The sequence below is a fragment of the Rattus norvegicus genome, chromosome 12, assembly GCF_036323735.1.
Source record: "Rattus norvegicus strain BN/NHsdMcwi chromosome 12, GRCr8, whole genome shotgun sequence".
NCBI classification, from domain to species: domain Eukaryota; kingdom Metazoa; phylum Chordata; class Mammalia; order Rodentia; family Muridae; genus Rattus; species Rattus norvegicus.
In genome coordinates this window covers 5368599-5394012 of record NC_086030.1, presented here as the reverse complement: position 1 = coordinate 5394012, position 25414 = coordinate 5368599, and the positions used below count along the sequence as shown (strand labels likewise).

Sequence of the window (25414 nt, the reverse complement as noted above, 5' to 3'; positions counted from 1 at the left end):
TGACGGACAGGTGGACAACCAGGAGCGGCCATCAGTCCCTCAGATCGGAGGAACCTTTCCCACCCCTGCATCAGCACCAACCAGCCCACCTGCCTCAGGAGCGGACTGACATTTTAATATGAATGAGCTGCTCCACTGCGTATTTGCATAATTAAGCCTTTTCCGTCTTTGTGGGGAATCAGCCTTGTCTCCCGCTACTTGGGTTTCTGGCTTCTGCAGGTGAGGAGGATTTATTTTCAGGATGAAGAGAAACCTGAAATTACGCCAAAGCATAAAAAGGCCTTACCCTGAAGGTCGACCTCACCTTGTCTTCCATAACGTTTGGGATGGATAAGACTGTTTCTGTACCCCTACTCTACTACACCCCATAACTCCGACTTTCCTGCAGACCTGGAAGCCTTACTTTTCTAGAACATCCCGGGGCAAGAGAGTTTTGCCTCGATATGAGAAGAACACTTTCTGGCAGCCCCCTCCCACCCTACCCCTACCTCACTTATTAACAGAACCTGGCAGAAATAACCAATGGAGAGGGGAGATTTTTATTTTTATTTTTGGTTCAAAAGCTTCAGCCATTCATCTCAAAATGGAAGAAGAGGCCAGGGTTAGAAGCAACTGAAGGGCAGTCCCCAGCTTCCACCAGGACCCAGCTTCCACCATTTCACTGATCCTCAGTAGTGACTACATAAACACGGACTCTACTGAATTAAACCGTTCACTAGGCCCGAGCCCTGGAAGCACACCCATAAGAGCCCCTCAGTGATCTACACATTTCTCAGTCCAATCAAAGTGACAATTCTGATTAACTACAAAATGTCTTCAAGGCCGCCAAATCTCACCTTTCCACTTAGGAGAACCCAGAAGCCTTTGCTTGTGGGAAGTCCTACCCGTGCTTAACACTTGCTGAGTCTGCTTTGTCTCAGCCTTATAAAACATGGTCTGTCAGGCTGTTTGTTTTTACCAGAGGAAGACCAAGGACTTGACTATTTCTCATGCCAGTAGGACACTCCATTCCACAACTTGGAAGTGGCAGACTCGCAGCGATCAGTCATTTTTGAGGCATCTGGGGATAAATCCAGCAGTGTTTATACCCAGCTTCTGGCTCAAGGAACCATCTCTGCAGCTTCTCAGAGCCTGCGGAGTCAGCGGCAAACCAGCTGCTCAGAAGGCTGAGATACTGTTATGATTTCCCCCACGAATCCCGAAGTCTACCCTGTCCAGAATCAATTCTGGGCTTAGTTTGATGCAAAGCAGACACCCAGCAGGAGACTCGGACAGACTCTGGCTCTGGAGGGATTTTAAACAGCAGCTCAGTCAGCGGGACTCCGGAGCTGTGGAACTCACTGGGGTGGAGGGGCCTGCTTTTCCAGAGAAGACAGGAGAACACGCTGTAATTCCGGTTCCAGGATTCGGGAGCATAAAACAAACAGCGTCTCCAGTTCCCACATTCCAGAGCCGAGATGTTACGCAGAGATTGAAAGTGGGCTGTTCAAGGTGACATTTCGGGCGCTGCAGCTGAGGAAGAAGCCTCTGGAGTGGAAAGTTTTAGTCTCTCCTTAAGGAAAAAATGGCCACAACTGCGTGAGGCTCTGCTGTGTGAGCAGACGTGCCAAATCCATTGGTCTCCACATCCGCATAATTTAAGCACGCACATAATTTACGCGTTAGTTCAATACTACTCGTTAGGGTTTAAATCTCGGCCCGTGCCGGGACAGAACACACCAAACCAACATGTGGAGAGGTTTAATGAGAGAAGAAGAGTGAAAGAGAGGAAAGGTGGCCATGGGCACGTGGAGGGAAGGGGGTTGGGGGTAGGGAGAGAAGGGACAAGGACAAAGAGGGCAAGAGAAGGGGAGAGAGAGAGAGAGAGAGAGAGAGAGAGAGAGAGAGAGAGAGAGAGAGAGAGAGAGAGAGAGAGGAGGGGGGAGAGGGAGGGAGGAGGGGGCAAGCAGCCCCCTTTATAGGCAGGCACAGCTGGCTGTTGCTAGGCAACTGTGGGGCGGAGCATACCTGGCTACTGCCAGGTAGCTATGGAGATGGAGCCTAGAATACCAACGCTACTCCCGTTGTGTTTTAAAGAATAAAATGAGACGCAGAAAAACTCTCCTGAAATTATCTACCCAGGAAAGAAACTCTGGCAATTGAATCTTTGTTCTCCTGCCTCACTGAGAAGGAGGCTGCTCTCTACAGAGCCAGTGGCCATGACAACCGTCCAAAGCCGACTTCTTGGGGTTTTCTCGCTGAGACAGGAGCTGGGGTCTTCCACAGAGCACCACTTAAGTCTGATTTGCAGGTAATCTCCATGATGAAGCCGCTGCAGACTGAGACCTGCTTCCTGGTGAATTCAGGGTTTACCAAGGGTCGGGGAGGAGGGGTAAAGTCAGCTAAGAGAAACTACTCATTATGTACCTGAACCTGCAGCCCTGTAAATTCTGGGATAGACCCCACTGGGACACACACACGCTACCAGGTTCTCACCCAGTGACATGTCAAGGTGCAGCTAGGCCTAAAATCAAGACTTGGGGTGAGAGCCTTGACTTTTTCCCATAGTCCTCAGATGGCAATACTCTTAGGCTTCCAATTGCTCCTACACAGATTATCAGTCCTTGGTGGGAGGGGTTGACAAAGAGGCAACTGAGAATTCAGCATTTCTGGGTCTCCAGTCATGTCTTTGTAACATGACAAAAGGCTAAAAGCAAGTTCAAAGGTGGCCGTTACTGCCACACATGGCCATAGGAGGCCATCAGCCCAGAATGTGCCACAGAGAACATGCCAACAATAACACAAACAATAATACAAAGAATGTTCAAAAACATATTTAGTAAAAAAATAAAGGGATGAGAGAGAGGCCAGCCCTGCCTGATCATGTCAATGGGAAACAGAAGAAAGGCAAACAATTCATCCTTGTAAGAGTTACAGGCGTCTCCAGCTTGAAATTGTTTGAAAATTCTGTGTAGCTGTGACAAGTGCAGGCTCCCATCGTCCCAGGATGAGTTAGGCAGGACCCTGCTGGAGAAAAGGGGAGTCATCAGCCCAGAATGTGTGTCATGCCCTGGACCCTTCAGAGCCCTCCATGCAGGCCCCTGGCTTGGGCCTCTTCCTTACAGACTATCTGCAGTGAGGCCCAAGGGTGACTGCATGGACAGCATTGAATTTCTGGTAGATTCTTAGCTGTGGAACCGCCTAGTGATTCGTTCATTCCCGCTTAATGCTTTTAAGCAATTGCCAAGTAATTTCCAAAGTCACAGCTACCTTATGTTCCTGCCAGCGAAGCCCGGAGGACTCTGATGTCTCACTGCCCTCTTTCGATGGATGACGTCTACCGCGGCCACCTTTGAAGGACGCCCGCCCCGTGGGTGTGAATTGTTACTTCAATGCCATGGGTTGTTTTAAAATAAAATCCCTGCCGTCCAATTTTATCAATGAAGACTCTGGAGCCAGAAGCTGGGGTGCAAACCTGCTGACTGCCCTACTCCACTGACATCGGGAAGGAAATGGCTCCCAGTCCTATCCACCCTGTCTTAAGTACCTTTCAACTCAAAGACCCTCCCTTCTCTTTCCTCGTGCTTATCCCCCCCACCCTTGCTGGATGCTGCTCTACCTCTTACCTATCCTGACTTCCTGTAGCTCTGGTTTGCAGAAAGCTCTTGGGTTAAAGGTGTGTGCGCTAGGGCTCAGCTACATCACAACGAGTAACAGATTATTTTTTATTTTCCAGTTCACAATCTCTAGGTTCACAATGTGACCAAAGATCCCGCCAAAGATGTGTGTGCAGTTTTAATTTTTTTAATATTTATTGAATGTGTATGTGTATGCTTGAGCGGATGTCTGCACGCCACATGTGTGTGGGTACATTTTTAAAAACAACGCGTAGCTAGCAAGCACAAGGCCCTGGGTTCGGTCCCCAGCTCTGAAAAAAAGAAAAGAAAAAAAAAAAAAAAACGCGTAGATGGTTAAGCGTTTAACACCTCACTGTTTTAGACTGCCAGAAGACCGAGGCTATTGGAACAGCAGTGTGAAGCAGTGCTGGATGACATGTAAAGCGACCCCGACCTTGTCCTGATTCTCAGGACCTGCTTGGGATTGGACTTGGTCTCTCTGGACACCGTCTGCCTGATTAATCCCTTCCTCCCCTAATGAAGGGAGAGGGATGTGCACACAGCCACATTCCTCTCCAATTGGCCAGAAGTGGGAAACCCTCAAATGCAAGCAACCTGAGAGGAGCAACAGGGGCCAAGCAGAAAGACGCTGCCACTTTAAGGTGCAGAATGGCTGGAAGTTGATTCTGTAAACCACAGAGGCACAGAGCAGCAGTCCTGAGAGCCAGGGAAAGGCAGCTCAGAGGTGAGTGCTGGGAAAGAGGTCTGCCAGAGCCCGCTCCCATCTCTGAGTCCTCTCTGAGAACCAGGAGGCATGAAGCATCCCTCCCTCCTACCTCACGTAACTCTGCTGTGTCCACACAGCCATCCCCTGGGGACATTTCCCTCCCCAGACAGACAATGTGAGTGCACACTCCAGTACTGTTCACACCTCACCTCTGGAGCAGAGTGGCAGAGAGAAATTTAGAGGAAGGGGATTCGGGGAAAGAAAGATGAATGATAAAGCCCCACCCCTTCACAGATGCGCGAGTGTGCGCGCGTGCACACACACACACACACACCCATAAATAGGACTTCTGGGTGACTGAGAGCATTGCCTCCTCTAACCCTCCCACAAGCCTTCTCTGAGCCGCTGAGTAAATACCCGTTGGGTCAGCAGGAAGGCCATACATAATGATAAACAGCCACCATTTTCAACTACAGTGGACATTTTCGAGACTGCACATTATCAAAAATAAGAGCCCTGCTCGAAGTCCTCAGGAGTGGGCACCCAAGGGCACAAGGCCTCCTGACTCACTGCCACACACACACCAAGCTCACACTCCAGCTGCCTGCAAGAGCGTGTGCAAATTAAAGTCATGATGGCTGTTCTGATTGGTGCATCGACACCTCTGAAATTTATATTAAGGAAGGTCACGCAAAGCCGCAAAATTCCCCCAGGGAGCCTTCCCTCGTTATTGTTTAATGTGGCCATTCTAAAAATTACTTTCCCATAATCACCCACCTCTGCAGGAGCAGAGCTGTTCTTGGCAGCGTGCTAAAGTATAGTTTCTGAGCAGCCAGAAGCCTCACAAAATCTGGGGTGTACATGTGTGCATGCATGCATGCGTGCGTGCGTGCCTCTGTGTGTGCATGCATGTATGTGCACATGTGTGTGCATGTGTGTGCAGGTGTGCTTGTGTACACATGCGTGTTTGCGTGTGTAGTGTGTGTACACGTGTGTACGCGTGTGTTTGTGTGTACATGCATGTATACGTGTGTGTGTGTGCTCGTGTGTGTGTGTTCTTTTTAAAGAACAAGCTATAAAAGATCTGTTCTCAAAGATGCTCTCAGGAAGCAAATGGGGTGAATTCCAAGACCAATCCGACAAGTTTATCTTGAAAGGAGTCATTCAGAGGAAGTACTTGTGCATTTATCAATAGAGATAAATTATCAATAAAGAAGTGATTTATCAATAAAGAAAGACATTTTTTGGAAAAAATATTATTTTTATTTTATGTATATGAAGGTTTGCCGGAGTGTTTATGTACCGCATGCATGCAGTGCCCTCAGAGGCCAAAAGGGGGCACCAGAGTCCCTGAACCTGAGTTACAGGTGTGTGTGCATGTGCTAGGAATCAAGCTAGGGCTCTCTGCAGTAGCAGTGAAGTCTTAGCCACTGAGCCATCTCTCCTGCCCCTCCTGAGACTTTTATTAATGAAAACGGAGGTGGGCATTGTGAGGAGAAAATGACCTCACAAGGGAAAAGTCAGAGGACAAAAGGTAGCTAGAAAATTGTTTGAAGCAGCCCACAGGAGGAGGCCAGCTCCACCACAGGCCCTTTGTCATCCCCAAGTGGGAGCAGGACTCACTGGAGTTTCAAAGACTTGGTCCCACTATTTCAGAAGGTATAGATAGATTCCTGTTGCTCCTACTGGGTCAAGCCTGGAGGAGCTGAGAAAATTGTAGCTACGTAATATCGCTTTTTTGTTGTTTGGTTTTTTTTTTTTTTTCAGGGAATTAAAATATTTTAAAATACAGAGGTGGTAAAACAGCTTGCCGTTACATTAAACTGCCAAGTTCAGCAAAATGGCCATCTAATGCTCTCTCTCTTTCCCTGACAGGAACACAGCCTGACAAACGCTCTAAAGAAGCTCACAGCTCCTGTTTACTTAATAGGTTGGGAAAATGGGGGGGGGGGGGTGACTATCCCAGCAGGCTGAGTGGGAAATAATTGCTGACAGGTGAGTAACAGCTACAGGAACAATGGAAGGGAAAGCTTGCCCGAGACAGCTAGAGTTTTATTTTATTTTTTATATTCCAAGAAGAGAACGTACATGAAGGTCACAGCACTTGTGCTGGCTTTTCCAAGAATTTGTTTCCCTCCCACCCTATCTCCCTCCCTCTCTCTCTCTCTCCCCCTCCCTCTCTTTCCTCTCTACCTCCCTTGTCTCTCCCTATCTCTCTCTCTCTTCCTCCCTTTCTCCACACTCCCCCACCCCCACCTCTGTTCTCCCCTGCTGTTGTGTGACAAAACGTTTCCTGAAGAAAATGCAAACACATGCCGTCTACTCAGCCCAGAGAGCCCATGACAGACCACAGTACAGCCACTGTCAAAGACCAACTTGGTGAAGCAATAAGTTGTACTGGGGTTTATGGGTAAGAGGTTAGTTACAGGAGCAGAAATGACTCAGATGGCATCCCCAAGGTCCTCCTGAGCCCTGAGCGTGGGCTCACAAAAGCTGGGAACCTGGAGCACACGGCACAGCCTGCAGGCAGCTCTACAGGTCCAAGAGTCATCTCTCCAGGTACCTCAATTGGTCTAAACCTCTTCCAAGCAGCTCAGCTGGTTTCTGCTCCTTCCTTGTAGCTGGTCTGGTCTCAGAGTCTTTTTGCAACTTTGTTTGTCTCAGTCTTCTTTGTGTCTTGGCTAGTCTAGGAGTCTTTTTGACAGTTCTATTTCTCTAGTCTTAGAGGGACTCTCAGGTTTTATTGCATACTTTGACAGGGAGGGACTTACTGTATCTGGTCAGTCTCAGGGACCTCCTGAAGCTACTTGAGTTGTTTACCTGCCTGATTAAGGTGCTTCCCTGCAGGATCCAGAGAAAACTTGTATACAATACCTGTGTCTTTCTCCCCCACCTCCCCACCCACACCTTAGCCCTTTTCTAAGTATTTTGTTTTTACTGTGACAGAATACCTGACAGAGGATTCAAGGGAGGACAGATTTATTCTGGCTCCTGGTTTCAGAGGGTTTTTTTGCCCAAAACTGTGCTAGCTACTTTTATTTCAACAGGACACAGGCTATAGTCACACAAGAGAAGGGGAAGAGGGACCTCAATAAAGAAAATACTTCCACAAGATCAGGCTGGAAGCAGACAAACCTGTAGGACATTTTCTTAATTCATGATGCTGGTATAGGTGGGGCCTCCCCAGGCTGGCGGTCCTGGGTTCTATAAGAGAGCAAGGTGAGCGAGCCACAAAGAACAAGCCAGTAAGCAGCACCCCTCCATGGCCTCCGCGTCAGCTCCTCCCTCCAGGTTCCTGCCCTATTTGAGTTCCTGTCCTGACTTCCCTCAATGGTCTGTGACTTGGGATATGTAAACCAAATAAACTTTCTTCCCCAAATTACATTGGTCATGATGTTTCACCGCAGCAATAGAAACCCCCAACAGGACACTCACTGTGAGTACTGGAGTCTGGTAAAGACCATGACAGCAGGAGAATATGGTGGAGACTGTGCACAGGACAGCACTTGAACAAGCAGTGAGTGAAGCCAGAGCCAGGTGACCTACTCAGCCAGCTACATCCCACCTCAGTTCCACAGCCTCCTAACAGGGCACCAGCCAGGGGACGAGCATTCGAAACACAAACCTCTGAGAGACATTTCAGAGTCACCTTCCACACCTCCTTTCTCTATCTTCTGTCTCCCTTCTTTCCTTCTTTCCTTCCAACATCTCATTCTTGTTGTACTGTTCTAAAACACCTGCAATCTATCTCATATCATAAACAAATACACTTTAACAAATATATATTAGGCCTATTTTATGTGTATGAGTGTTCCGTCTGCATATATGCCTGTTTACCTACCACCTTCAGGTCTGGTGTCTCAGAATCCCCTAGAACTGGAGTCATAGATGGTTGTGAAAGACCATGAGGGCGCTGGGAATTGAATCTCAGTTCTCTGCAAAAGCAACAAGTCCTTTGAACTGCTGATCCATGTCTCCAGTCCCCAGTTTTTAACTTACTTACTTCATTTACTTATTTATTTTGTGGAGGTGGCACTCACGCCACGTTATGTGTGTGGAGGTCAGAGGACAACCTGTGGGAGTCAATTGTCTCCTTTTTAACCTGTGGGTCCTGGGCACTGAACTGAGGTCATCAGATTTGGTGGCAAAAAAAAAAAAAAACAAAAACAAAAACAAAAACCCTTACACATCTCAGCAGCACACATATGTATAAAACCATGGATATGTGGACATACTCCATGACTTATTAGCACTGTTTAGATAGAGGCAATTGGAGGAGATTTGCTGAACTGTCATCAGCCAGGGCAACGCACTTACCAGGCAGTCCTTGAAAACAGGAGGATGTCTTCGGAGTTATGGTGGAAAACTCTCTCCTATTTATCTTCTGGAAAGAAGTTCAGTGAGTAACACATAAAAACCCGCTCTTTTGTTCACTAAGAAAAAAGGGAATCCTGCAGACTGGTATCTTATACCCCGTGTATTCTGTAATCAGAGCTGTAGATCTGTAATATGGCTGCGAATGAAGACTGCGCTCCGCTTCCCCCACGAGCCGAGTCCATCGCTGTTCTTCGTTTTGGCGCCGTGGTCCACCCAACCCTAATTTCACGTGCAGTAGTAGCATCTCCACAACTAGGCTCCCACTCAGCGATGCTCCGAATGATTCCTGACTGATTGGCTTGGCTGTGATTAATTTTTTTAATGGCTGAAGGATCTATGTGACGAAAATGGATTAAGTTATTTCCCTATGGGGACTCGCTTCAGAATTTCAGCTGTGAACAATGCTGATATGAATATCATACATATTCTTAGGACATTATACTGCTACGTGTTTCTAATTTTTTTCGTTTTTTTAAGGAATGGGGGAAAAGGCTGAGACAGAGTCTCTTGTAGACCAGGCTAGCCCTGAACTCACTTTAACGACTGAGGGTGACCTTGAACTCCTGACCCTCAGCCTCTACTTCCCGACTGCTAGGGTTATGTGTGCTGCTGCTGCTCTTCGGTTGCAGATTTCATCTTTTAATCTCATGTGCCTGGCGCTGTATCTCTGAATCCCATCCATTCCTCTATCCAGAGAGGTGAATGGCGTCTTCAGTATCTACAGGGGAGCCACACATAGAATTACACTTAAGGCGTCGCACATCACACATCCCCTGAGTCTGCTGCTCACTGTGGCTGTTTCTGTCTGGAAGTTTGTCATGTTTTCTTTTTATTCTTTTTTTTAAAATATTTATTTAATTCATGTGCGTTGGTGTTTTGCCTGCATGTATGTCTGAGTGTGAGGGTATCAAATCTTGGAGTTACAGATAGTTGTGGGCTGCCATGTGGTTGCTGGGACTTGAACTCAGGATCTCTGGAAGAGCAGTCGGTGCTCTTAACCGCTGAGCCATCTCTCCAGCCCTTCTTTTTATTCTTAAGGTTTACAAAGTTTCCCCCAAAGAGCACCGGTGACTGTACAATGAGTTTCATTCTTTCTGCTTGGAACTTAATGAACTATTCGACTCTGCACATTGAGATTGTCCTTAACGTTGGAGACGTCCTCTTACTCTTTTGGTTCAACAGTCACTTCTTCATAATTCCCCTTTCCCTGGATTCTCTTTCATATATGTTAGCTTATTCAAAATGTAGCCTCGGGAAGGATCAAACCTGTTACCCTCTCTCCGGTAATCTTGGCTTTCTTCTCTCTCTTGAGCTAACTCCTAGGCTGTTAATATCAGTTTCAGAGAAGACCAACTTCAATCCATTCACTAGCATTTTTTTTTTCTTGTTTTACTTTTGAGATAGACGGGCTCAGTATGCAGCCCAGAACTCTTTATATAGACTGTATTGGTGAATTAGTTAAACCACTTTGGCTCCCGGCAGGTTATACTTGTGCACCCACCCAAAAACTCTCTAGGTTCACAAATGAAAAACACACATACGCCATCTAATTTTGATATGCCTTGATTAGCTCAGTGACTGGCGATTTCTAATCTCCCCCCACCCCTCCAACCCCGACAGCTAGCACACATTCTCCCCGCCGACTTCCCTGAGTCAACTTGCTAAGTCAATATTTCATCTCCGCTACCCGAGACCCAACCGGGAGAGTGGCTGTTAGGGGCATGTTCAGGAATTTTTACAAGGCTGGTTGATTTCCTGCCTGCAGCTCCTACATCGGATCCTTCTCCCTCCAAGTCTCTGTCTCTGTCTCTCCTCTCTCTCCCTGACCCCACCCACACAATCTAAAAGACCCACCTCCATCTTTCTGCCCAGCCATTGGCTGTATGGCAATTCTTTACTATCAATCAAAGCCAAGTGGGAACAAGGACCCTCAGCTCTGGAAACATGGCTTTTGGGATAAGACAAAACATTACCACCGATCCCAACAGTAGGCCAGGGTGGCCTCCAATCCACAGAGATCTGCCCGCCTCTGTCTCTGAAGAGCTGGAAGTAAAGGCGTGTGCCGCCAAGTCTGGCGGAACTGATGTGCGCCAACACTCAGTGCGAGAGCTGTGACTGAGGAAGAGGAGAGAAAACACACCCCAGCTTTAGCGTCTCCCAACCTCAAGTGCAGCTTTGGCAGGTGCCAAAAAGCAGAGGCCTGAGGGGTTGCCAACGTAGTCTGCTGTGTAATCCCTTTGGTCTGTGATATGCTTTAAGGCCAGCCCTAAGGAGACTGCCCACCGTCTTCTGCAGCTCTCATTTGGACAAGAAGACTCAGGGTGCATTTCTATTTCTTCTAGTAGTGAAATTTTCTCCTGGGAAGGGAATTGGGCTTATAACCTGAAGGACCTAACAAAAAGGAAAACAAAGTCCCCTTTAGTATTATTATTATTTTTTTTTTTTTGGTTCTTTTTTTTCGGAGCTGGGAACCGAACCCAGGGCCTTGCGCTTCCTAGGTAAGCGCTCTACCACTGAGCTAAATCCCCAGCCCCTAGTATTATTATTTTATTCTTTGATAGTTTTCATAATTGTACATAATAAATTTTATTCATTTTTTTTCCTTTTTCTTTTTTTCGGAGCTGGGGATGGAACCCAGGGCCTTGCACTTGCTAGGCAAGTGCTCTACCACTGAGCTAAAACCCCAACCCCTCAATTTTATTCATTTTTAAAGACACACACATTTGTGCACATACCTGTGACCTTTTCTTATTCCCTTCTGTGCTGAATGAAGCCTTCTTAACAACTTCCCTCTTTTCCATGGTGTGTATGTGTGTGTGTGTGTATGTGTGTATGTGTGTATGTGTGTGTGTGCATTTGTTTGCCTGTCCACGTGTATGTACTTCTATGTATATGTTCTTCTCTGTGTGTATGAGCTTGTTTGTGTGTGTATATGTATGTGTGTGCTGGTCTGTGTATAAATTTGTTTCTGTGTCCTCTCTCTCTCTCTCTCTCTCTCTCTCTCTCTCTCTGTGTGTGTGTGTGTGTGTGTGTGTGTGTGTGTGTGTCTGTGTGTGTGTATGTGTGTCCCTGCCCCTCCCACTGAGTTTCATCAGGGTCACTTGCATAAATACAGGCTATTGACAGGAGCCTGGGCAACACATCAACAGTTAGAACACTGAAGACAGTGATACTCCTTCCCCTGGTCACCATTAACTGTCAACACCCACACGAAGGCGGGCCTCACAATCCCTCCCTCTTCCATGATGATATATTGAGACGTCCAATCTTGTAAGGGTGACCACAGAAATGAGTTTAAAGTTCTTCCTTTAAGAAACAGGAAATGCGGGTTGGGGATTTAGCTCAGTGGTAGAGCGCTTGCCCAGCAAGCGCAAGACCCTGGCTTCAGTCCCCAGCTCCGGAAAAAAAAAGAAAAGAAAAAAAAAAAAAAACAAACAGGAAATGCGATGTTTTTTTGTGGTAGGAAATGAACCCGTGTCCCCTGGAAGAGTAGTGTCCGGTCTTCAACACTGAGTCATCTCTCCGACAACTTGAAATGCAAACAGGGCACATGTGCTTTCACAAAGTGTTTTACTATTGTTGCCTCTGACCTTTTCTTGTGATTTCTGTGCCTGCTGCTGAAATCACCACCCAGGCCCTGGCCTGTCTTCCACCCAAGGAAGCATTGGCCTGCCTCAAGGCAAGCTTGTGAGACCTGGGTCGGTCCCCGTGCACGATGGCTGCTGCTGACTCACAGCCATTCACGTCACACTGCCGCTGGTGTAAGGAAGGCTCTGTTGTACTGGCCCACCAGGCGTCATCACAAATCACAAATCCAAAGAGAAAATCGCTGGGAGAACCTCAAGGCAGCTAGAGAGGAACATCCAAGTAGCCAATGGATGCTAACACGCACGCATTGCCAGGCACCTCCGTACCTCGAAGCCTCCATGCCTGGGAGTTAAGCCTCTGTGTGTGTGCATTGTACGATTTGCTTTCCCATCTTCTCTTGGTGAAGTGTCTCATGTTTTGTTTGTTTGCTTGTTACCAGGCTGGTACTTTCTTTGCCTTGTAAATCTGCTGCTTACAACCACTCTTAGAAATGGTTGAGGTTTTGTGTAGCTCTCAAAGCCCGAGGCTGTACCTCCTCTCCTTGTAAATCAGTTGGCCGTCTTCCCTAGACCATCCTCCTTTGAGCAATCGCTATTGAATCAAGGAGGTTGCTGGGCCGTGAAGGTAGCCCACAGCAAGAGTGCAGGAGCAGCCCTCTGCAGTGCCCATCTCCTTAGCTTCCTGTACTGAACCTTCCATATGTTCCTAACATGTAAAAGACCCCACTTTCTCATAGGAAAAATGGGAATAGGACACCCCCAAGAACAGGATGTGACGAACACGTGTTACTACTCAGTTCCTGGCACTCACGTGCGGACTCCTGGCTCGGAGAACTCACGATGCTCTGCAAAGACAAAAATCCAGCACTGCATACATTTTTAGGAAGCCTGCTCCGTTAGTTATTTTTCTGTAGCTGTGATAAAACACAGTGACCAAACACGAGCCTAAGGGAGAGAGGGTTTATTGCAGTTTATAGTTCCAAAGTGTTAGAGTCGAAAACTGTTGCAGAAGGCATGGTAGCAACGACAGGAAGCTAACTGATCACATTTTATCCATACACAGGAAGCAGGCAGATCAAACAGGAGCTGGGGGGAAGCCATATTCCCGAGAAGCCTGTCCCAGGCTCTAGCAAGGCTCTGCACCCTAAAGGTTCTGTAACCTCCCCACAGAGAGCTACCTACTGGGGACCAAGTGTTCAAACATGAGACTCTCTCACTCAAACCACCATACTCATCCCAGCAGTGAACAGAGGCGTCGTGAAAAAGATGATCCTGGTGTCCACGAACAAGAGACGAAGTTTTATAATCGCGCCTTAAACTTTCCACATAAACTGTACTTTGCCACAATTTTTGAAAAATTAAGATATTTTTTTAAAAAATAGGCACTTTAACTTTTCTTCCTCTTTCTGAAGGGGCTCACCCAGGAGTGGGAAATTATTCCAGAAGGGCACTGAGAATATGAAACTGAGGAGAAGCTGCCTCAGCATTAGCTGAGGGTAAATGTGTGTGTTGCAAGCACACACACACACACACACACATGCACACATGTGCACACATACACTCACACATACAGATACATACACGTGCACATATACTCACACGCATACACACACACAAAGAAGCCTCTGGGCCTGTGTCTGATGGAGCCTGTCCTTACTTGAAAGAAGCCAATAGGGTCACTGTATACAAAAGACACATACACATGGCCTCCGTTGGATGGCTGCTATTGTTCCATGTTTATGCGGCAGCTGAGTATAAAATAGAATGTCCTCCTATGCATGGGAAGCAGAACACAGGCATGTCTTGAAATGTCCTGCTTTGTTTGTGAGATGAGGCTCTTCAAACCTTCGTTATCGTTATCTCTCATCCTGAATCTGAGGCTTAAGCCAACACTGGAGTTCTACAAAATGGAATTTAGAATAGAATAGAAATGGAGATTTCGTGTCTAGGTTAGATTAACTTCGTTAGGAGATACTAAAAAACTAACGGGGATTCATGAATCAACCCTGTATGATAACAGATGGCTGAAAGAACCTAGCTCAAGTCTCAGGATGGTGTGCCCCAGGAAACACCGATCCCGGATGAGCCCCCAGATGAAAGATCCCCGAAGAGAGACCCTTTCTAAAGTCACGGGAAATCGCGGACCCCAGACACAGAGAGACCATTTTGGATGTAATAAGCAAAGGCGAGGTTTATTACAGAGATCTATTATGGGGATCTCCAGGTCGACACGTATCATGCGCAGGAGACAGAGGTGTCAACCCTGAAGCTCAAAAGTCAGGGCTTTATATAGGGAAGGCTAGGGGGTTTGGTGCGGTTACACACAATTGGCTAATTTCTGGCGCAGCTATAAGTGATTGGCTCATTTAAACATGGCAGTGAGATTACAGCACAGCAAGAGAGTACGTATTGACTGGAGCGTACAGGATTTTAGAAGCTAGGGGCGTATCAGGGTTTGAAGGACATCTGGTTAAGGCGTGACTCTGAGTAAGCTGGGGGAGGTGCCCTTCTGTCAGATGGTTTGGGTCAGTCCTGATAACTCGGGCTGGTTCCTGCATTCCTTTTCTTTATCTTTATGGTCTGTTAGTCCTAGTGGCAGGGTGGGGCTGCCTGGACTTGCTTTTCACAGTGTTTAGCCCTGAGTCTGTGAATTTTGAAACTTATTCTTTTAACTTCATATTTTTAAACCTTGAATCTGTATAATTTTCCTTTCATTGGCCACGTTAAATATCTGTTTCTTTTCCGACAGACTTCAAAAATATAAGCGTGACCTACTGAGAGGCGATTAGAACATCAAAGTGATAAAGTCAAGGTTGGGAAACAGAGACTAAAGGAGCTGGTAGACCAGGCAACCAGTGCCCTACAGATCATCCAAGAAATGGATCTGGTTTGTAGATGGTTACTTCACAGGTGGTTTAAAAGTAATTACGCCTAACACACGGTGCTCCCGGTTTACTTTCTAAGCAACTTGCAGAGGAAAGAGTTTTCTTGCTTACATGTCCTAGACACACTCCATTACTAAAAGAAGTCAGGGCAAGAACTCACCAGGAACCTGGAGGCCACTGAAGACTGCTGCTTACTGACTTGGTCCCTCTGGCTTCTTCAACTTATGTTCTTAGGCAACCTACTCAGGGCCTACAGTGGCCAGTGACTTGCCTACTGATTTTCTCAGTTGAGGTTCCCATTCCTCAGAAGGCTCTACTCTGTGTCAGGTTGACAAGGAGCTATCCAGCGCAAGAGTGTTTTATTATTCATCTCATTTTATGGGTGTTTTGCCTGTGTATATGTTTGTGTGCCAAGCAGACATCTGGTGCCCCTGAAAACCAGAGGTCATTCATATCCTCCAGAAAGAGGCAGTTAGGGTAGGGTGGTAGGTGTGGTACAGGCAGTAGTGAACCACTGTGTGGGCACTGGGAATTAAAGGCGGTCCTCTGTAACAACAGTCCCAGCGAACCAGCTCTCCAGCCCCACATAGCTTCACTCTCCTAAAGAACCATATTTTCCTGAATGTCTACTAAGAAGATAACTAAGGATCATCACACTGTATGTAAAATTTACAGCAAAATCTAGCACCACTGGTGGCCAAAGCTTTTCAGATATATCTAGGATAGGACGTTCTGTTTGATAACTCTATTATCTTGCACACAATAAATGTGTGTTAATTATTGTTGAATGAACTAATTAATGGTGCGCGCGTGTGTGTGTTATTACAGTGATTTTTATTATATTTTAATTCTTGGAAAATTATAGCCCATGATGGCCTGTTAAAATGAAATGAATAACCCAAAATGATCATCTTCAAATGACTGAGACAGACAATCCAGATTTTTAACAGCCTGGGGGTATTCTCCATGAACACCATTACCAGCCAAAACGTGCGTGAGAATTCCTCTAGGCCCGAGGTAATTGGGGGGAGCGGAGAAGAAAGCAGCTATCTGAGCTATAATTAAAAGAGCCACATATATGTAATATACTTCTCTGTCCTACTCACTCAGCATTCATGTGTGTAAGATATGTCTATTAAGTAATTAGTAAACCTCCTAAGGAATAACGTTAATAAGATTAAAAAAAAAAAGTCTTGCTTTGGACAACTTTATCTAATGGGGAAAAAGAAGTCAATCACCGAATTCCCAATAGGGTGTTCTGTGAGGTTTCCGGATGAGCAGGAGGCCCAAAGGGACAGAGGACGTTTTGTGTAGTGAGTAAGGTCTGTTCACTGAAGTCCTCAAAGACAGAAACAACCTCTGGCACACAGGAAACCAGTCATCGATGATTGCGAACGCCTAACCAAAGAATCCAAAGGGAGAAAGTGCTTCAAGCATGAAATACCACAGTGAGTGCTATCTGTCCAATTCCACACCTAAGCACATCCAGGGGTTGGAGGAAAGAGAGAGGTGCTGGTGTGAGGGGTGAGGTCAGGCTGACTCCATGACAGACTTCAAACTGGCAGTTAAGGAGACCAGACCTAGATCTGTATCCAAGAACTGGGCAAGTCCAGGCAAGTCCAGGCCTCAGAAGCTGCCCCACCAGCTGGCCTGAGGCAAGGACAATGGGTCAGCAGCAGTTTCCAGACCTCCCCAGCAAGTTCCCAGCCCCCACACCCCAATAATGAACGTTAACCCCAACAGGTTAACACAGAGGTCGTCTATCTTGGAATCCCCTAATGTGCTTTAAATTGGGTCTGTAAGCTCACTTGGGTGTCTCTCTATTCTGGCAATGGGGAGACCCCAGCATGCTGGACTTCTGCAGAATAAAACACTCTTTGTGTTTACATACTATTTGAGTCCAGGGTGTCATTCTTCAGCAAATCATGGACCCTTACTTTTGGGGGCTCTTGTCAATAATTCGCTAGAGACCCCTTGATCCAAATAAGCAGAGTGTTTTTCTAATCAGTAAGTCTGGGCACACGGCTGTCTTTTGTTTTGTCCATCTCTGTGTTTCTGTTTTGGGTTTAATCTGGAGAGGGACAAAGCTGACATGTATTTGCCACCCAACCAGGGGCAACAGAGGGCACTCCCGACTCCCTATACCAGAAGCTGGAGAACCGGCTAGTTCTCATCTGAATTCTGAACTGCGTGTGGGTCTATGGGTCTCCCATGTGCAGGGAGGAGGACCGGTCTGAGACAGCCATCTGGTTTTGGTTTTGTTTTCCCAGGAATGCCCTTCTGTGTCTGTCTCTCTCTGTGTATTCTGTTTGTGCTTTTTGTTCTCTCATACAAATTTTTCTTTGATTCCTAGGATGGGACAGGCACAAAACAAACAGTCCAGTGGTCCTGGTCCTGTCCCACAACCTAAGCATCTTTTGCAGGATTGAATGGCTCACCTCAAAAGTATGATGGCCTGAGGAGGGGACTTTCCATCTCCCATCATTTTCAGGGTCAAGGTTTAGTTTATGAGGCCCAGGGCCACCCTTCTTTCTCTAAAGGCAGGTCAGCTTGGGCTCCCCCTTTCTGCTCCTGGAGGAGGATCTCTGTCCCCTCCTTATATTCCTGCTTTTCCCACCGCACAGGCAGAAGGAGGAGCAGCCCTTGACTCCGGACTCCACTTGGAGTCCACCCCACACTCGGCCCACACTGCCCAGAGGGCCGACTCCACTCTGGCCTTACCCCTCCAGGCTCTGGGACCTGGAAACGCTCAGCAGAGACAGTTCATGACATATGTGTCATTTGACAGTAATAGAACTTCCCGTTTTTAGAAAGACCATCAGCGCACAGGTCGATCGTGCTGACTCACCAGTCCACCTGAAGTGACTGTCAGCCACTGCTCCAGGAGAGAGAGGGGATTGTGCGAGCCACCCGGAAATTGGACTGCCCACTCAATCCCAGGCTGACATGGATGCAGAGTTTCCTATGACTCAACCCGACTGGGATTTTAACACTGCGTTAAAGGTAAGTCAAAACGTAAGTCCAGGCTCCAGGTCTACCGACAGATACTGAGGGGTGGGGGGTGTTCAAGAGGCCACCAGACCGACCACTAAGTTATCTAAGGTGAGCCAGGTGACGCAGGGAAAGAATGAGAGCCCCAGGGAACATCTAGAAGACTTTTTGAAGCCTATAGGACCCACACTGCTTTTGACTCAGAAGCCAGAGAGCACCAGTCAGCTGTGAACATGGCTTCTGTTAACCAAGCTGCCCCTGACATCCATTGGAAGCCTCCATCACTGACTGGCTTTGTGGCCTGCCTCTGGCACCCAAAAGCCAGCCCCTATTTGCCTTTGAGTGGCAAGACTTGGAGAGAGGCTTCAGGGGACTCGGACATGCCCAACTCAAGGATTCAATAACTCACCCACCATCTTTGAATAGCCACTGCATGAGGACTTGGGTGTGTACTGGTGGGCCCACCCCCAAATAACTGTGCTCCTGTATGTATTGCAGCCCCCCGACTTGGAGACATGCCAGGAGGCTGCATGAGACCAGTTACAGGAGCCGAGTCAACTTGGCTACTGAGTATCTCCTAAGAAGGCCCAGTTTTGTCAACTTGAGGTCACCTATCTGGGCTACATATTCTAAGGGGGAGTGGCCAACGCATGCTGTCAGATACCCTGGGGGCAAATCATCCCAGTTCATCAACCCAAAGGCAAGTATGGGAATTTCTGGGTTTTGTAGACTTTGGGTACCAGGGTTCACTGAGGTAGCCAAACCATTATATGAGGCCACCAGGGCCCAATAAGAGAAAATAGAACGTACCCCTGAGACAAACATGGCTTTAAGACTCTAGGAAGAGCCTTATTGGAGGTGCTGGCTGTGGCCCTCCCCGACATTCACAAACTTTCCTCCTGTATGTGGATCAGAGAGAGAGGAGAGCAAAGGGGGGGCTCACCCAGTCTTTGGAACCTTGGGAAAGACCTGTGGCTTATTTATCTAAGAAGCGGGGCTAGGTGACCCAAAAATGTCCAGATCATAGGTGCCACTGCTCTGCTGGTCAAGGGTGCTGACAAAATAACCATGGGGCAGGAATCTGTTATCCCTACTCCCCACGCTATTGAGGGGACCCTCAGGATCCACCCAGCCAATGGCTGTCCAACCCCAGACTGGGGTGCACTTTCAGGCTCTGCTTTTGAATTCCTCTCACATAAGATATAACCCATCTTCTGCCCTGAACCCAGCCTCCCTGCTACCTGACCCATCCTCAGATGGCAGCATGACTGCTCTCTGTATAGTCCTGGGGCACCCTCAGAGCATCAGGCCGGACTTGGCTGACACACCCTGGCCAGGTGCAGATCGTATCTACTTCACGGATGGGGCGGCTACCTCCAGAGTGGAGCCAGGTATGCAAGGTCAGTGGTGATGGACTCTGCTATTTGGGTAACTGCTTTGGGGCGCGGAACTTCGGCCCAGAAAGCTGAGCTAAAGGCTCAAACCCAGGCTTTAAAACTGGCAAAAGGAGCCATAGCCAACGTTTACGCCGACAGCAGATGGGATTATTGACTGCTGAGGGAAAAGCCAACAAAAATAAGGAAGGAAAGAATATTTGCTTTATTGGAAGCATTATGGCTTCCACTCAAAGTGGCCATAATTCTTTGCCCCAGGCATCAGAAAGAGACATCAGAAATAGCCCGAGGGAACAGACTAGCTGATAAAGCCGAAAGGGAGACTGAGCTTCCACTGCGGACATCCTGGTAGCTTTGCCACCCACTGCGCTCCCCGCTGTCCTAGAATTTACTCCTGAAGACAAACAACATCAGGCAAGATGCCAAGGAGTTTACAGAAGAGACAGACGGTTGCTGGCCTCTGAAGGCTGCACCATCCCACCTGAGGAGTTTGCTAAGCCACTCACCCATCAGATCCATCAAACTTCACACCAGGTCACTGAAAACGGAAGGAATGGCTGTGAGGGGCAAGGTACAAAATATTTGACTTAGGACACATGGTTGATCAGGTAATCTCGGACTGTGCCACCTGCCAGGCTGTGAACCCCTCAGGCCCCATCAAGGGCCCCCTACAGAAACCAGAATGAGGAACAGCCAGGGGCTAATTGGGAAATAGATTATACAGAAGTAAAACCAGGAACATATGGATATAGGATGAGAAGAAGTCTACCTGACAAAGAAGGAGAGTGCCAACACAGTGACAAACTTCTACAAGACATCATACCCAGTCTGACACTCAAGCACTCGTCTCTGTTAACTCAACCTCTAGCACAGGTTGTGGGGACCAATTGGAAATTACATTGTTCATATAGACTCCAGAGTCCAGGGCAAGTAGAGAGAATGAATCGGACCCTGAAGGAGACCTTGCTCAAATTTACCCTGAAACTGGCAGGGACTGGGCATCTCTCCCACCTTATGCCTTATATAGGGGTAGGAATAACCCTTATATTTTAGGTCCCCTCTTTTTTTTAGATCCTATATGGGAGGATCCCACCTGTGCTGCCTAACCTCCAGTCTGATATCTTAGCTGAATATGACCAATGTAAGTTTTTTTTTTTTTTAAATCCTTGGAAGCCCTCCATAGGATCCAGAAGCAACTCTGGCCCACCATCCACCAGGCATATGAGTGTGTTCCTCGAAACCCCCATTGCTTTGAACCAGGTGACTAAATCTGGTTGAAGAGACAGAGCCAGAAGACTCTGGAACCTTGTTGGAAGGGACCTCACACCGTGATTCTGGCCATGCCTATGGCTGTTAAGGTGGCCAGGATCGGGATGTGGATACATTACTCCCACGTTAAGCCTGCAGGCAGAGACAATCCAGCAGCCAAGGTCCCGGAAGAGGAGACGTCCAGGCGAACCTCGACAGGAACGATAGAAGGTCCTTACCCCACATCCTGTTGATCCACTGAAACTGCGACTCCAGTGCTCCGGATCCTGCTCGCTTGCTACTTCTGCTTTACTGCACCAGTCAGTAGTAGCCCTTGTACACCCAGGGTTGATGCAACCTTGTCATCAGGTTCACAATGGCAGGCAGGAAGGCCGACTGGACTGCTGGTTTTTGTTTTTGTTTTTGTTTTTGTTTTTGTTTTTGTTTTTGTTTTTGTTTTTGTTTTTGTTTTTGTTTTTTCGGAGCTGGGGACCGAACCCAGGGCCTTGCGCTTGCTAGGCAAGCGCTCTACCACTGAGCTAAATCCCCAACTCCCGGACTGCTGGTTCTTAACTCTCCTCGCCCAGATTTAACACAGAACCTTTTGTTACCAGACAGGGACTCTGCATTGGAGATAAGGTATCCCCAACCTCCACCCCACGCCCCACGCCGGTGCCTCCTCTGCCCCTATTCCCACCTTTGCAGCCTCGATGTAACCCCTACTGTTGCAGGATACATGCTGCCCCCAGAGAATGCTTGGTGGGCTTTTATCTCGGGGCTTACTCCATGCATTTGTGGCCTGGTTGTAAATACGACTGGGGATTTTTATGATCTAGTACAGCTTGTACCCAGAGTGACTGATTACTCCGGAGAGACTGTCTTCAACCGGCTAGCACCTCTAAAGAACTGGGTTATTAAAAGCGTGTTTTACTAGGTTCTCTCCTTGGCACAGGACTGACTGGGGCTGCTACTACAGGGGCCTCAGAGACATCTCAAGGATTCGAGATGACCCATTACTGAAGGGGAGTGGTGGTGGTGGGGAGAGAGGAGGATGAGCCAGCCTGACTCCATGACAGGCTTCAAACTGGCAGTTAAAGAGACCAGACCTAGATCTCTGTTTCCAAGAACTGGGCAATTCCAGGCAAGTCCAGGCCTCAGAAGCTGCCCTGCCACGTGGCCTGAGGCAAGGTCAGCAACAGTTTCCAGACTCCCCCATCTTGTTTCCAGCCCACACACTCCAGCAATGGAATGTCTGTAGAGATGGGCCCCACAGATTAACATAGAGGATTTTCCCAGAATTCCCTAATGTGCTTTACATCGGGCCTGCAAGCTCACTTGGGGGTGTCTATTCTGGTAATGGGAGACCCCAGCACGCTGGACTTCTGCAGAATAAAACACTCTTTGTGTTTGCATACCATTTGAGTCCGGGTGTCATTCTTCGTCGAGTCGTGGACCCTGACACTTGAAGGGAACATTCCCATTCAGACACACAGGCCACAGCGAGACAGTCTAGAAGACACTCGCCATGGGTGTTAGATACTTTTTCTGTGGCTGTGATAAAGCACTCTGACCAAAAGCAACCTAGGGAACAGTTTACTTATTCTGGCTTCTGGTTCCTGAGGAGTAAGACTCTGTCCTGGTTAGGAGGAGAGGCAGCAAGCTACAGGCATGGCGGCAGGAGGCCAGGAGCAGGGGTCCGAAAACTCACACCCTCACTGTAGGTGTGAAGCAGTTACTGTGAACCGGAAGTGGGGTGAAGCTTTAAACTGTCAATGCCCGCCTCTAGTAACTTACTTCCTCCAGGGGGCCACACCTCCTGCATGTCTCAAAGCACCACCACCCACTAGGGATGAAGCCTGAAATGCCCGCGCTGGTGGCGCTCACTGTCATTCAGACGCCCACGCCGGAGTGGTTCCTATGTGCTTTCAAGTTGGTGAGCGTGATGGCTCACACCTGTAATCCCAGCACTTGTGAGGTTGACCCAGATGATCGCCAGGAGTTTTGGGGCAGCCTGGGCTACAGAGTGAGATTCGGAGAAGCCAGGATGAAATTACCAGTTCTCGTTTTAGCTTCCAGGGTAATCCTACTCCCCCCCCCCCCCCCCCCCAGAGAAGCTGCTCTGTTTTTTGGTCTTGGTTTTTGTTTTTTTTTTAAAGCTCCGAGTGACCAGGATGTATTACCAATGCCGGATCCCACTGGTCTTACTGACTCCACCCCCTCAGAGACAAGAACAATCCCTGGTTAAAAGGGTGCAAAATTGCTAGGAGAGCTAGCGTTCCAAGATCCCTATCTGACTTGGGACTGCCTCTACTGAGAGCTTGATCCTTCTAAACCCCAGCCCCTTTATTTCCACGCACAGGAGTCGGCAGATATTTTTATCCCCAAGAATGTTTTGTGGGGGCTGGGTTTGTGGCTCCATCGAAAGTGTGCTTCCTTAAAAGGCAAGAACCCTCAGTCCCCAGCACCACACTAACCAGGTGTAGTGGTTTGTAGCTGTGATCCCAGCTCGTGGGAAATAGAAAGAGGGAGGTCAGAAGTTCAAGACGCTCCTCTGCTATGTAACGTGGTCCAAAACCAACCCCAGATGTGAGAACCTGGCTTGGGAAACAAAAAAATGTGTGGTTAGGGATTTAGCTCAGTAAATAGTGGAACATTTGCTTAACAAGTGACAGGTACAAGACCCCAGGTTCATTCTCCCTCAGGTTCATTCTCCAGAGCTGGGGGTGGAGGGGGGGGAATCTCTCTCTCTCTCTCTCTCTCTCTCTCTCTCTCTCTCTCTCACACACACACACACACACACACACACAGAGGTTCTGTGGGTGCTGCTCCACTCAAGGTTCCCCAGAGCAGACCCCTCACCCACTTTCCCGGTCCCTGTCCTTCTCTGGATGAATCATGGTGACATCATGTGTCTTCAGACCTGCTGGGTTCCTGCAGGTATGACCAGATGACTAATCTGCACTGTGTTTGTGAAGGTGGGTTGGTAAGAAATGACAGGCAGGGATAAATTAAAGCCATTTTATTATGGCACCAACAACAGTAAAAGCTGCTTCGTTTTTCATGTTGTCCGTGCGTCCATCTTAACTGTCAATCTTTCTCTAATTTTATGTCCATTCTCCTCTCTGGCTTAGCACTTCTGCCCCACCCCCACTCCTGTCTGCTGAAACATACCATCTGAAGCCTTGGGGCTGTTTACCAGAGATTGAGGATAACCTGTAATTTAAAGGGGAAAGGAGTTCATGTCTTAAAAGTAGCACTAAGGCCGTGAATGCTGTACAATTTGCCATCTAATAGCTTAGATATATATTATTAACCAAAGCTTTGATTCACTTGCAGTTGGTGGCCAAAATAATACAAAATGCCTTAGGCGACATTTGTACTTGAAGCCGTAATTAGACAGCAGAAACCACAGCCCACAGAAATGGAAATTTCCAAACTCATCAGTCCTAGTCATTTATTAAGGGGAATGGTTGGTGTTTCTATTGCAAATAATTTATACAAGATAAATAATGTCATTTACTGTTAAATTGTTTTACCATAAAATAAGCATATTCAAAGATGATAGTAAACTAAGAAACCCTACTAAAGGGTTTGGGGATAAATGAAAAATAGGTAAGTCTGCAACTGTTTGCCAAGTAAATAACAAATATGCAAATTCTAATGTTCTGTCTATGTCGTTGGATTGTTTCAAAGGAGCAGATGGTACAAGACACAAATATGGATGTATCTTCTACCAAAGGGTCCTCAGGATTCTATCCATAAAACATTTGTACAATTAAACAAAATAACTCAGCAAAATAATTTAGTATCATAAAGTAAATGTAAGAGTTGGGTTTTCTTTTCAGTTTTACTAAAGGAATCTATGTGAACATGTCTATGAAAAGTCACAAAAAATTAACTAATGTGTCAGGGTAAATAAACCATCGTGATAGTAACAGACTTTGTTTCTACAGTATTGAGCTCTAAATATTGAGTTATCAACAAATCTGAAACATGTTAAGAGTAAGTGGAATTAGTCTAGAAAAATGATGTCATACATTTTTCATCGCTGTGGTGAAACAAACCCCGCCCCCCACCCCCAAAAGACAACTTTAAAAGGGAAGCCATCTCCTCAGCCTGAGACTTGGGACCTCTGGTCAGTATTGGGACTATTAAAGATAATGGGGTGGGGGTGGGGGTGGGGGTGGGGTTGCTGGCGAGCTAGCTCGGTGGTTAATGCTCTGAATGCTCTTCCAGAGGATTCGATTCTCAGCACCAACATGGTGGCTTGTAGCCATCTGTAGCTCCAGTTCCAGAGGATCTGACCCCCTCTTCTGGCCTCCATGGGCACTACATGCATGTACTACGCAGACATACATGCAGGCAAAACACACATACAATAAAAATAAATAAAACCTGAAACTAGAAAAAGGACAATAGGGGACTTTTGAACTTGAAATGAATGTCTCTTTGTGCCATAGGATAGCCATGAATCTTTAGTAGCCATGGGTAGAATGTAATGGTTTCAATGGAAATGTCCCCTTTTGGCTTCCTGTGGATGTTTTGAGAGGTTTGGTCGTGTTAGGAGGTTGAAGTGAGTTATTAGGGGAAGTCTTGAGTCTGGATAGCT

General features: G+C 47.3%; 1 long non-coding RNA gene across 1 annotated transcript; it reads left to right on the top strand.

Annotated features, from left to right (window-relative positions):
* Positions 1-457: 457 nt before the first annotated feature.
* Positions 458-22219, top strand: LOC102548964 (uncharacterized). The gene is made up of 5 exons (XR_010056432.1): positions 458-2290; positions 3266-6882; positions 17987-18175; positions 18662-19563; positions 19816-22219. It is a non-coding gene; the product is annotated as an uncharacterized LOC102548964 (long non-coding RNA).
* The last annotated feature ends 3195 nt before the right edge of the window (positions 22220-25414 follow it).